The following is an 11167-nucleotide window of genomic DNA, read 5'->3' as shown; positions in this document are numbered from 1 at the left end:
CCTGACAGCTCTTTCCTTCCAATGTCCAATGGGGGACTTTTACACCTGGTAGCCCGCCATTCATTTCAATGGGGCATTTCGACCATTCATTCCTATGGGGGAATCTCTGGGATTCGAACCCACGCCTCCAGTGGGGACTGCGTCCCGAACGCAGCGACTTAGACCGCTCAGCCATCCTGACAGCTCTTTCCTTCCCAGGTTCAATGGGGGACTTTGACACCTGGTAGCCCGCCATTCATTTCAATGGGGCATTTCGACCATTCATTCCTATGGGGGAATCTCTGGGAATCGAACCCATGCCTCCAGTGGGGACTGCGACCCGAACGCAGTCACTTAGACCGCTCAGCCATCCTGACAGCTCTTTCCTTCCAATGTCCATTGGGGGACTTTGACACCTGGTAGCCCGCCATTCATTTCAATGGGGCATTTCGACCATTCATTCCTATGGGGGAATCTCTGGGATTCGAACCCACGCCTCCAGTGGGGACTGCAACCCGAACGCAGCTGTGAAGTTGCTTAAAACAGTAGTCTTAACATTATGTGTATTTTAAAGAATATCCTGTATATATTTTTATGTTTTTATATTATCAACTGTCGTTTAGAGGCGCCGCTCAACTTTCTCTAATGTTTTGTATTTTTCCATGACGTATGAAACGAAACTGAAACTTAACTGTAATAAAAGCGACGAGGTGGCCGGGGGAGGAGAGAGAGTCGGAAGGAGCCGAGCGTGAGTTAAGGTCTCGCGCCTCCTCTCCTCTCCCAGCCGCGGTTGCAATAAAACAAAGCAACAGCTTCTGCCTCCTTTTTCCTTGGTGCACGGTCAGTAACTAAGGGGATCTGTAATATCAGACCCAACATTTAATTGGTGCCGAAACCTGGGACCTGCATCTGGACGGACGACCGCCGCCGAACCGAAGACACCGAGAATCTGTCGACAGCGTCTCCCCTTGCGTGACGGGTCTCGTCGCTCCGGCCACGGCCGTTCGCCCGGACACCGGGTCCTGCGAACCAGACCGGCACCGAGGACTAGCAGGTATTATGCTGTTTAATTATCACGATTTACACAGAAGTTTGAAAAAAGGAACACTAAATATACTGAAGAAGTAAGAGAAAAATAGAAAAGTGGGGAGTAAAAGAGAAGCGCTTGGGCGTTGGCCCGTGAAGAAGAGAAAAAAAACCCATGGTATACATGATCCGGGCATCAAAGGGATCACGGTTTTATTAGATGAGATCCAAAATACTTTTATTGACTAGTTTTTAACTTGTTAAAAAAAAGTGTCGTTTTCGGGTGCCCGGGTAGAGGAAATTAAACGTTGCCGTAAATACGTAATAATTTACACCTCCCCACTCATTGGTTACCAAAATATCTGTGTTCAATATAACTAAGATTTATCAGGTCAGAACAGAACTGACTGCGATTAAAAATAATCGCCTAAAACACAAATCATGGTTTTAAATTAGAAAGTGGTGCACCACAGAAAAGACTAAGTGTGTGTGTTTGTGTGTGAGTTTATGTGTGTGTGTGTGGTTGTGTGCGTGTGTTTTTGTGTGGGTGTGTACTTTGTGCGTGTTTATGAGATAAGGTTTGAAGGGAGTAACTGCTGCCCGCTCGGGAATACATACAATGGGCCAGTCATTGAGAAAAGAAATAGAACAACACCAGGATGTTAAATTTATTGCAAGCTTTGACGCTAATGCGTGCAAGTATCTGGAATCCTGGGTGACCAAGTATGATTTTAACCCGTCTTTGAGAGATGTCAGGAACAAAGAGGAAGTTAAGAAAAGTTTAGTGGAGAAAAGAGCAAAGAAGATTAAAAAGGGAAAGAATGTAGAAAAATTGGAAGCACAACTACGTGCTGTTGAAGTGTGGATAAAACAGTGTAAAATGAGGGCAGAAAGCATTTTGGAAAGTGAGAAAAGAAAAAAGGAAAAGACAGAAAGAAAAATGTACCAGATGAAGAGAAGACCTAAAAAGACAAAAAGCGCAATCATCAGTCTTCAATGCCATGCACACATTTTTTCAACATGCCTCTCCTCCACCTTCTGGACCAATTTACTACCAAAACCAACCCAATCGGGGTAGAGGACGTGGACGCGGAAGAGGAAGAGGCCGACCAGCCACCAGACAGGATGTGTGCTACAATTGTGGCAAGTACGGCCACTTCGTCCGAGATTGCCGCTCCAAACAAAAAATTGAGACCCCAAGATCTGACCACTGGGATCCAACCGAATGACTCGAGCAGGAAAGGTCAAGTGATGAAAACCCTGATGACACCAGAACGATCGTCGAGGTGCTTGACCTGACAGTCCTGTTTAGCCAGATGTCTTCTATTGACCCAGCAGTAAGAAAACTAGGCTTAGGGCCATTTACTACAACATTGAAATTCATTGTGGATTCAGGAGCACAATCCTCCGTGATCACTGATCTACCAACAGGTGTCAAATTGTCAAAAAGCACAATAATGGTCATAGGAGTGGGAGGTAGACCAGCCATCCATTACTTTACCGAACCACTGACCATTATTGATGAAGACGGAACAGAATACCCAGATCAAACTTTCGTTTACGTGCCTCGTTGTCCTGAAAACCTCATCGGACGAGATTTGATAAAAGCCATGAGCCTTGTATTAATGGTCGAAGGCTCCAGCATGGTCGTGACAAAAAGAGGACAAGAAACACCAATGCAGATGTTAGTACTAGAAGGAAAAGACAAACCACGCCCATTCTACAGTCTGGATCCGATCCAAAAAGGTCCAACATCAGTAACAAACAACCTGCAACAGATGCCAGAACAAATCCTACCAAATTCAAATTGGGTGCCCCAAACCACGTACCCACTTCACTCCACCATCCGCTTCGCCCCGAACAAAGAGGACAGAGACTTCTTTGATCAATGGTCCCGATTGACAACCATGCGGGCCCAAATAAAAGACCTAATTTGGGACGAACAGGCAGGATGGATGGCAGCCACAGTAATCTTTCCAGATTACATATATGCATTAACCACATATGAAGGCTTTGGCATTCCCTTTCACATTTCACTGACAAAACCAACAGGCTGGAGATGGAAGGACATAGGATCAAAAATAAGAGATGTAACATGGTCCGAACAACGACTTCCGTGGACTCCATGTCAAGATGGAAGATTTAAACGCATCATGTCATCAGGAAACGTGGTCTGGAGGAAAAAACTAAACTGGGTGACAACATTTGTCCCCAGCACCCACCTAAGTACATGACATCCGGAGGAAACCACGATCCTGGCACTAAAAGACGCCATGGATCAAATACCACCTCAGCTGTGGTCAGCGTCAAAAACCGATGTGGGCCTAATGACCACAGCCACAGAAGTAACAATTGAACCAAGAACAAACTATCGCCCACGAATCAATCAATACCCACTCAAACCTGATGCCAAAGAAGGAATCACACCAGTAATCATGAACATGGTAAAAGCTGGAGTGCTCATAGAAGCCCCCAAGGTAACTTGTAACACTCCAATCTTTCCAGTAAAGAAAGCAGACACCACGACCTGGCGAATGGTCCACGACTTAAGAGCCGTAAATCAGGCAGTAAAACAGAGAGCCCCCTGCGTCCCCGACCCCCACACTCTACTCAATGCGCTGAAGCCAGAACAGAAATGGTTCACAGTAATTGATCTAAGCAACGCCTTCTTTTCCATCCCATTGCACGAGTCTGCCCGTCATTGGTTTGGTTTCACCTTTAATCAAAAGAAGTACACCTATACGAGACTACCCCAAGGCTATGCAGAGAGCCCCACCATTTTCTCTCAAGAAATCAACAACTGTCTGAGCCTCCATGAACACAGTGAAACCACTCAAATCTTGATTTACGTAGATGACATTCTCATCGCCAGTCCAACCAAAGAAGAAAATCAAGAAGAAGCAGTGAAACTGTGTCAACACCTGGCAAAGACAGGAAACAAAGCCTCACTGACCAAACTACAGTGGACTCAGACCGAAGTAGTTTTCTTAGGTCACATCATATCGGCAGAAGGAAGAAAACTAACCTCTGATCGGAAACAAGCTATCCTTGATGCCCCCAAACCAAAGACCAAAAGACAGATGATGGCCTTCCTAGGCCTAGTGAACTTTTGCCGTCTATGGGTTCTGGACTTCGCCGAAATAACGCAACCACTGGTGGATTTAATTTACCAAGAAGACATCGCCCTGGCCGATCCCATCACATGGACGAAAATAGCTAATGACAAGTTCAATCAGATAAAACAGACCATCACAAGCACAGGCCCTTTGGGCCTACCCGACTACAAGAAACTGTTTACCCAAACAGTGGACTGCAAAGACGGATTCATGACATCCGTCCTACTCCAACAACATGGTACACAAATGCGACCAGTGGCCTACTACTCAAAGAAACTTGATGCTGTCGCCAGAGCCCTGCCCCAGTGTGTCCAAGCAGTGTGTGCCGCAGCAATGGCTGTCCAAGCATCCGCCGAATTGGTGTTGTTCCATCCCACCACTCTACTAGTAACACACTCAGTAGATGTTCTTTTGACTCAAACAAAGATGTCATTTCTCTCACCAGCAAGACATCTTGGCCTAACAGCTGTACTGTTGTCTCAACCCCATCTTACCATCAAGAGATGCAGCACTCTCAATCCTGCAAGTCTCCTCCCAGTGGAGACAGATGGGACACCACACAGTTGCACAGAAGCCACCGAGGAAATCTGCAAACCAAGAAGAGATTTGTTAGACACACCCTTACAAGAAGGAGAAGCAGTGTTTGTAGATGGTTCCTCAAGCAAAGATGAACTAGGCAACACCAACACAGGCTATGCAGTGGTCACACAACAAAAGACACTGAAGAGCGGACGATTAATAGGAAATCTGTCAGCACAAGCAGCAGAACTCATCGCGCTAACAGAAGCATGTAAATTATTCAAAGACAAAGCAGTAACAATTTGGACCGACAGCCAATATGCCCACTCGACATTGCACATCTTTGCCGCCATGTGGGCTCGACGAGGAATGAAAACATCAACAGGAAAACCTGTTCAACACGCCAAATTACTCACTGACCTTTTGGCCGCTGTACTGCTACCCTCCAAAATAGCAGTATGCAAATGCAAAGCTCACACCTCAGCAAAAGACGCCGTTTCTGTAGGAAATGCAAAAGCAGATTTGGCAGCCAAGCAAGCAGGCCAAGACAAAACAAAGATCGTCATGCTCGCCAACCACAAAGAAACACAACAACACAACAACATTCCAAAACAAGTACTAATTGACATGCAAAACAACGCTCCAGACAAAGAAAAAACACTATGGAAAATGATGAACATTGAACTCACCCCAGAAGGCCTCTACCACAAAGAAGACCGACCAGTCATCCCTCGCAGTCTGTTCCACGCAGTAGCCACATTGAGTCATGGCAAGTCCCATGTCTCAACAGGAGGGATGGTATCTATGGTAGAACAGACAATGACAATACCACAGGGCTTACAAACCTATTTTAAAACTTTTTGTAGGTCATGTATGGTGTGTTGTCGTCACAATGCTCAGGGAAACTTAAGACCACAGAGAGGGAAATGCCCAGTGGGCTTCTACCCATTTGAAGTTTTACACATGGACTTTATTGAACTACACAAAAGTGGTCAGCACAAGTACTGTTTAGTGTTAGTAGACTCACTAACTAAATGGGTTGAACTTGTTCCTTCAAAACATCCAAACGCCCTCACAGTAGCTAAAGCTATTTGTAAACACATAATACCAGAACATGGCATTCCACGAGTCTTGTGGAGTGATAACGGTAGCCATTTTGTAAATACCATCGTTGACAATATGGCCATCCATTTAAAATCAGCCATGGTCAGACAAAACAGGAGAGGCAGATCCACTGACTAAATGGTTATGTGACTTGTTTAAAGAACGGACTGTGTCAAGAGCAAATGATCTGCCCTCTACTTCTCTTCCTCCTGCACAGGAAACGGTGACCCCGGGTGACCTGGTGTTGGTGAAGGTGATAAAAAGGAAAACATGGTCGAGCCCATGCTGGGACGGCCCATTCGTTGTTCTCCTGACCACACCCACCGCTCTCAAAATCGCTGAGAGAGAGACGTGGATCCACCAGAGTCACTGCAAAAAGGTCACCGAACTCAGATAAGGGATTACCCCCTGATTCTTGTCAAAAAGAAGAAGAACAAAGGAGAAGATGACCCTTTTTCAGACATTGTTTGGACTTTGATCATTATAATGTTTATCTTATTATGTGTTATTTGTTCTTGCTGTATTGTCCCAATGTCTAAGAGATTAGTCGCCCGTATGTTCGTGGCCCAGATGTATCAATATAACTTACTACGCGTAGAGGATTATGTTGACACTGTGGAGACCGACACAAAAGTGTGACCCTCATCTTATTGTGTTTTCCTAACTTCAAATTCAGTTCCATTCTCAGACCAAGAGGTTCTCGTCACCGTGCGGTGGGGGAGTTATGGAATTTTTCCCTTTAAGTTAAGGGTTTTCGCCATTTCCTGAGAATGGTTCAAATGTTGTGAATCTATTAATGAAGTAATACTGAGAAAACTTAATTGTTTTAGTATTTACTGATATCCTTTTAAATCCACAACAGGAGGGAATGTGAAGTTGCTTAAAACAGTAGTCTTAACATTATGTGTATTTTAAAGAATATCCTGTATATATTTTTATGTTTTTATATTATCAACTGTCGTTTAGAGGCGCCGCTCAACTTTCTCTAATGTTTTGTATTTTTCCATGACGTATGAAACGAAACTGAAACTTAACTGTAATAAAAGCGACGAGGTGGCCGGGGGAGGAGAGAGAGTCGGAAGGAGCCGAGCGTGAGTTAAGGTCTCGCGCCTCCTCTCCTCTCCCAGCCGCGGTTGCAATAAAACAAAGCAACAGCTTCTGCCTCCTTTTTCCTTGGTGCACGGTCAGTAACTAAGGGGATCTGTAATATCAGACCCAACAGCAGCGACTTAGACCGCTCAGCCATCCTGACAGCTCTTTCCTTCCCAGGTTCATTGGGGGACTTTGACACCTGGTAGCCCGCCATTCATTTCAATGGGGCATTTCGACCATTCATTCCTATGGGGGAATCTCTGGGATTCGAACCCACGCCTCCAGTGGGGACTGCGACCCGAACGCAGCGACTTAGACCGCTCAGCCATCCTGACAGCTCTTTCCTTCCAATGTCCATTGGGGGACTTTGACACCTGGTAGCCCGCCATTCATTTCAATGGGGCATTTCGACCATTCATTCCTATGGGGGAATCTCTGGGATTCGAACCCTCGCCTCCAGTGGGGACTGCGACCCGAACGCAGCGACTTAGACCGCTCAGCCATCCTGACAGCTCTTTCCTTCCAATGTCCAATGGGGGACTTTGACACCTGGTAGCCCGCCATTCATTTCAATGGGGCATTTCGACCATTCATTCCTATGGGGGAATCTCTGGGATTCGAACCCACGCCTCCAGTGGGGACTGCGTCCCGAACGCAGCGACTTAGACCGCTCAGCCATCCTGACAGCTCTTTCCTTCCCAGGTTCAATGGGGGACTTTGACACCTGGTAGCCCGCCATTCATTTCAATGGGGCATTTCGACCATTCATTCCTATGGGGGAATCTCTGGGATTCGAACCCATGCCTCCAGTGGGGACTGCGACCCGAACGCAGTCACTTAGACCACTCAGCCATCCTGACAGCTCTTTCCTTCCAATGTTCATTGGGGGACTTTGACACCTGGTAGCCCGCCATTCATTTCAATGGGGCATTTCGACCATTCATTCCTATGAGGGAATCTCTGGGATTCGAACCCACGCCTCCAGTGGGGACTGCGTCCCGAACGCAGCGACTTAGACCGCTCAGCCATCCTGACAGCTCTTTCCTTCCCAGGTTCATTGGGGGACTTTGACACCTGGTAGCCCGCCATTCATTTCAATGGGGCATTTCGACCATTCATTCCTATGGGGGAATCTCTGGGATTCGAACCCACGCCTCCAGTGGGGACTGCGTCCCGAACGCAGCGACTTAGACCGCTCAGCCATCCTGACAGCTCTTTCCTTCCCAGGTTCATTGGGGGACTTTGACACCTGGTAGCCCGCCATTCATTTCAATGGGGCATTTCGACCATTCATTCCTATGGGGGAATCTCTGGGATTCGAACCCACGCCTCCAGTGGGGACTGCGACCCGAACGCAGCGACTTAGACCGCTCAGCCATCCTGACAGCTCTTTCCTTCCAATGTCCATTGGGGGACTTTGACACCTGGTAGCCCGCCATTCATTTCAATGGGGCATTTCGACCATTCATTCCTATGAGGGAATCTCTGGGATTCGAACCCACGCCTCCAGTGGGGACTGCGACCCGAACACAGCGACTTAGACTACTCAGCCATCCTGACAGCTCTTTCCTTCCAATGTCCAATGGGGGACTTTGACACCTGGTAGCCCGCCATTCATTTCAATGGGGCATTTCGACCATTCATTCCTATGGGGAGATCTCTGGGATTCGAACCCACGCCTCCAGTGGGGACTGCGTCCCGAACGCAGCGACTTAGACCGCTCAGCCATCCTGACAGCTCTTTCCCTCCCAGGTTCATTGGGGGACTTTGACACCTGGTAGCCCGCCATTCATTTCAATGGGGCATTTCGACCATTCATTCCTATGGGGGAATCTCTGGGATTCGAACCCACGCCTCCAGTGGGGACTGCGACCCGAACGCAGCGACTTAGACCGCTCAGCCATCCTGACAGCTCTTTCCTTCCAATGTCCATTGGGGGACTTTGACACCTGGTAGCCCGCCATTCATTTCAATGGGGCATTTCGACCATTCATTCCTATGGGGGAATCTCTGGGATTCGAACCCTCGCCTCCAGTGGGGACTGCGACCCGAACGCAGCGACTTAGACCGCTCAGCCATCCTGACAGCTCTTTCCTTCCAATGTCCATTGGGGGACTTTGACACCTGCTAGCCCGCCATTCATTTCAATGGGGCATTTCGACCATTCATTCCTATGGGGGAATCTCTGGGATTCGAACCCACGCCTCCAGTGGGGACTGCGTCCCGAACGCAGCGACTTAGACCGCTCAGCCATCCTGACAGCTCTTTCCTTCCCAGGTTCATTGGGGGACTTTGACACCTGGTAGCCCGCCATTCATTTCAATGGGGCATTTCGACCATTCATTCCTATGGGGGAATCTCTGGGATTCGAACCCACGCCTCCAGTGGGGACTGCGTCCCGAACGCAGCGACTTAGACCGCTCAGCCATCCTGACAGATCTTTCCTTCCCAGGTTCATTGGGGGACTTTGACACCTGGTAGCCCGCCATTCATTTCAATGGGGCATTTCGACCATTCATTCCTATGGGGGAATCTCTGGGATTCGAACCCATGCCTCCAGTGGGGACTGCGACCCGAACACAGCGACTTAGACCACTCGGCCATCCTGACAGCTCTTTCCTTCCCAGGTTCAATGGGGGACTTTGACACCTGGTAGCCCGCCATTCATTTCAATGGGGCATTTCGACCATTCATTCCTATGGGGGAATCTCTGGGATTCGAACCCACGCCTCCAGTGGGGACTGCGACCCGAACGCAGTCACTTAGACCACTCAGCCATCCTGACAGCTCTTTCCTTCCAATGTCCAATGGGGGACTTTTACACCTGGTAGCCCGCCATTCATTTCAATGGGGCATTTCGACCATTCATTCCTATGGGGGAATCTCTGGGATTCGAACCCACGCCTCCAGTGGGGACTGCGACCCGAACGCAGTCACTTAGACCGCTCAGCCATCCTGACAGCTCTTTCCTTCCAATGTCCAATGGGGGACTTTTACACCTGGTAGCCCGCCATTCATTTCAATGGGGCATTTCGACCATTCATTCCTATGGGGGAATCTCTGGGATTCGAACCCACGCCTCCAGTGGGGACTGCGACCCGAACGCAGTCACTTAGACCGCTCAGCCATCCTGACAGCTCTTTCCTTCCAATGTCCAATGGGGGACTTTTACACCTGGTAGCCCGCCATTCATTTCAATGGGGCATTTCGACCATTCATTCCTATGGGGGAATCTCTGGGATTCGAACCCACGCCTCCAGTGGGGACTGCGTCCCGAACGCAGCGACTTAGACCGCTCAGCCATCCTGACAGCTCTTTCCTTCCCAGGTTCAATGGGGGACTTTGACACCTGGTAGCCCGCCATTCATTTCAATGGGGCATTTCGACCATTCATTCCTATGGGGGAATCTCTGGGAATCGAACCCATGCCTCCAGTGGGGACTGCGACCCGAACGCAGTCACTTAGACCGCTCAGCCATCCTGACAGCTCTTTCCTTCCAATGTCCATTGGGGGACTTTGACACCTGGTAGCCCGCCATTCATTTCAATGGGGCATTTCGACCATTCATTCCTATGGGGGAATCTCTGGGATTCGAACCCACGCCTCCAGTGGGGACTGCAACCCGAACGCAGCGACTTAGACCGCTCAGCCATCCTGACAGCTCTTTCCTTCCCAGGTTCATTGGGGGACTTTGACACCTGGTAGCCCGCCATTCATTTCAATGGGGCATTTCGACCATTCATTCCTATGGGGGAATCTCTGGGATTCGAACCCACGCCTCCAGTGGGGACTGCGACCCGAACGCAGCGACTTAGACCGCTCAGCCATCCTGACAGCTCTTTCCTTCCAATGTCCATTGGGGGACTTTGACACCTGGTAGCCCGCCATTCATTTCAATGGGGCATTTCGACCATTCATTCCTATGGGGGAATCTCTGGGATTCGAACCCTCGCCTCCAGTGGGGACTGCGACCCGAACGCAGCGACTTAGACCGCTCAGCCATCCTGACAGCTCTTTCCTTCCAATGTCCAATGGGGGACTTTGACACCTGGTAGCCCGCCATTCATTTCAATGGGGCATTTCGACCATTCATTCCTATGGGGGAATCTCTGGGATTCGAACCCACGCCTCCAGTGGGGACTGCGTCCCGAACGCAGCGACTTAGACCGCTCAGCCATCCTGACAGCTCTTTCCTTCCCAGGTTCAATGGGGGACTTTGACACCTGGTAGCCCGCCATTCATTTCAATGGGGCATTTCGACCATTCATTCCTATGGGGGAATCTCTGGGATTCGAACCCATGCCTCCAGTGGGGACTGCGACCCGAACGC

The 11167-nt window shown here is 48.9% G+C and overlaps 1 long non-coding RNA gene across 1 annotated transcript; it reads left to right on the top strand.

Moving 5' to 3' along the window:
• The first annotated feature begins 552 nt into the window (after nt 1-552).
• On the top strand, nt 553-6892 carry LOC144040965 (uncharacterized). Its single transcript, XR_013289933.1, has 2 exons — nt 553-1583; nt 1811-6892. It is a non-coding gene; the product is annotated as an uncharacterized LOC144040965 (long non-coding RNA).
• The last annotated feature ends 4275 nt before the right edge of the window (nt 6893-11167 follow it).

The sequence above is a fragment of the Vanacampus margaritifer genome, unplaced genomic scaffold (assembly GCF_051991255.1).
Source record: "Vanacampus margaritifer isolate UIUO_Vmar unplaced genomic scaffold, RoL_Vmar_1.0 HiC_scaffold_66, whole genome shotgun sequence".
NCBI lineage: Eukaryota > Metazoa > Chordata > Actinopteri > Syngnathiformes > Syngnathidae > Vanacampus > Vanacampus margaritifer.
The sequence above is the reverse complement of the archived record's forward strand: the minus strand, read 5'-3'. Positions and strand labels throughout refer to the sequence as shown.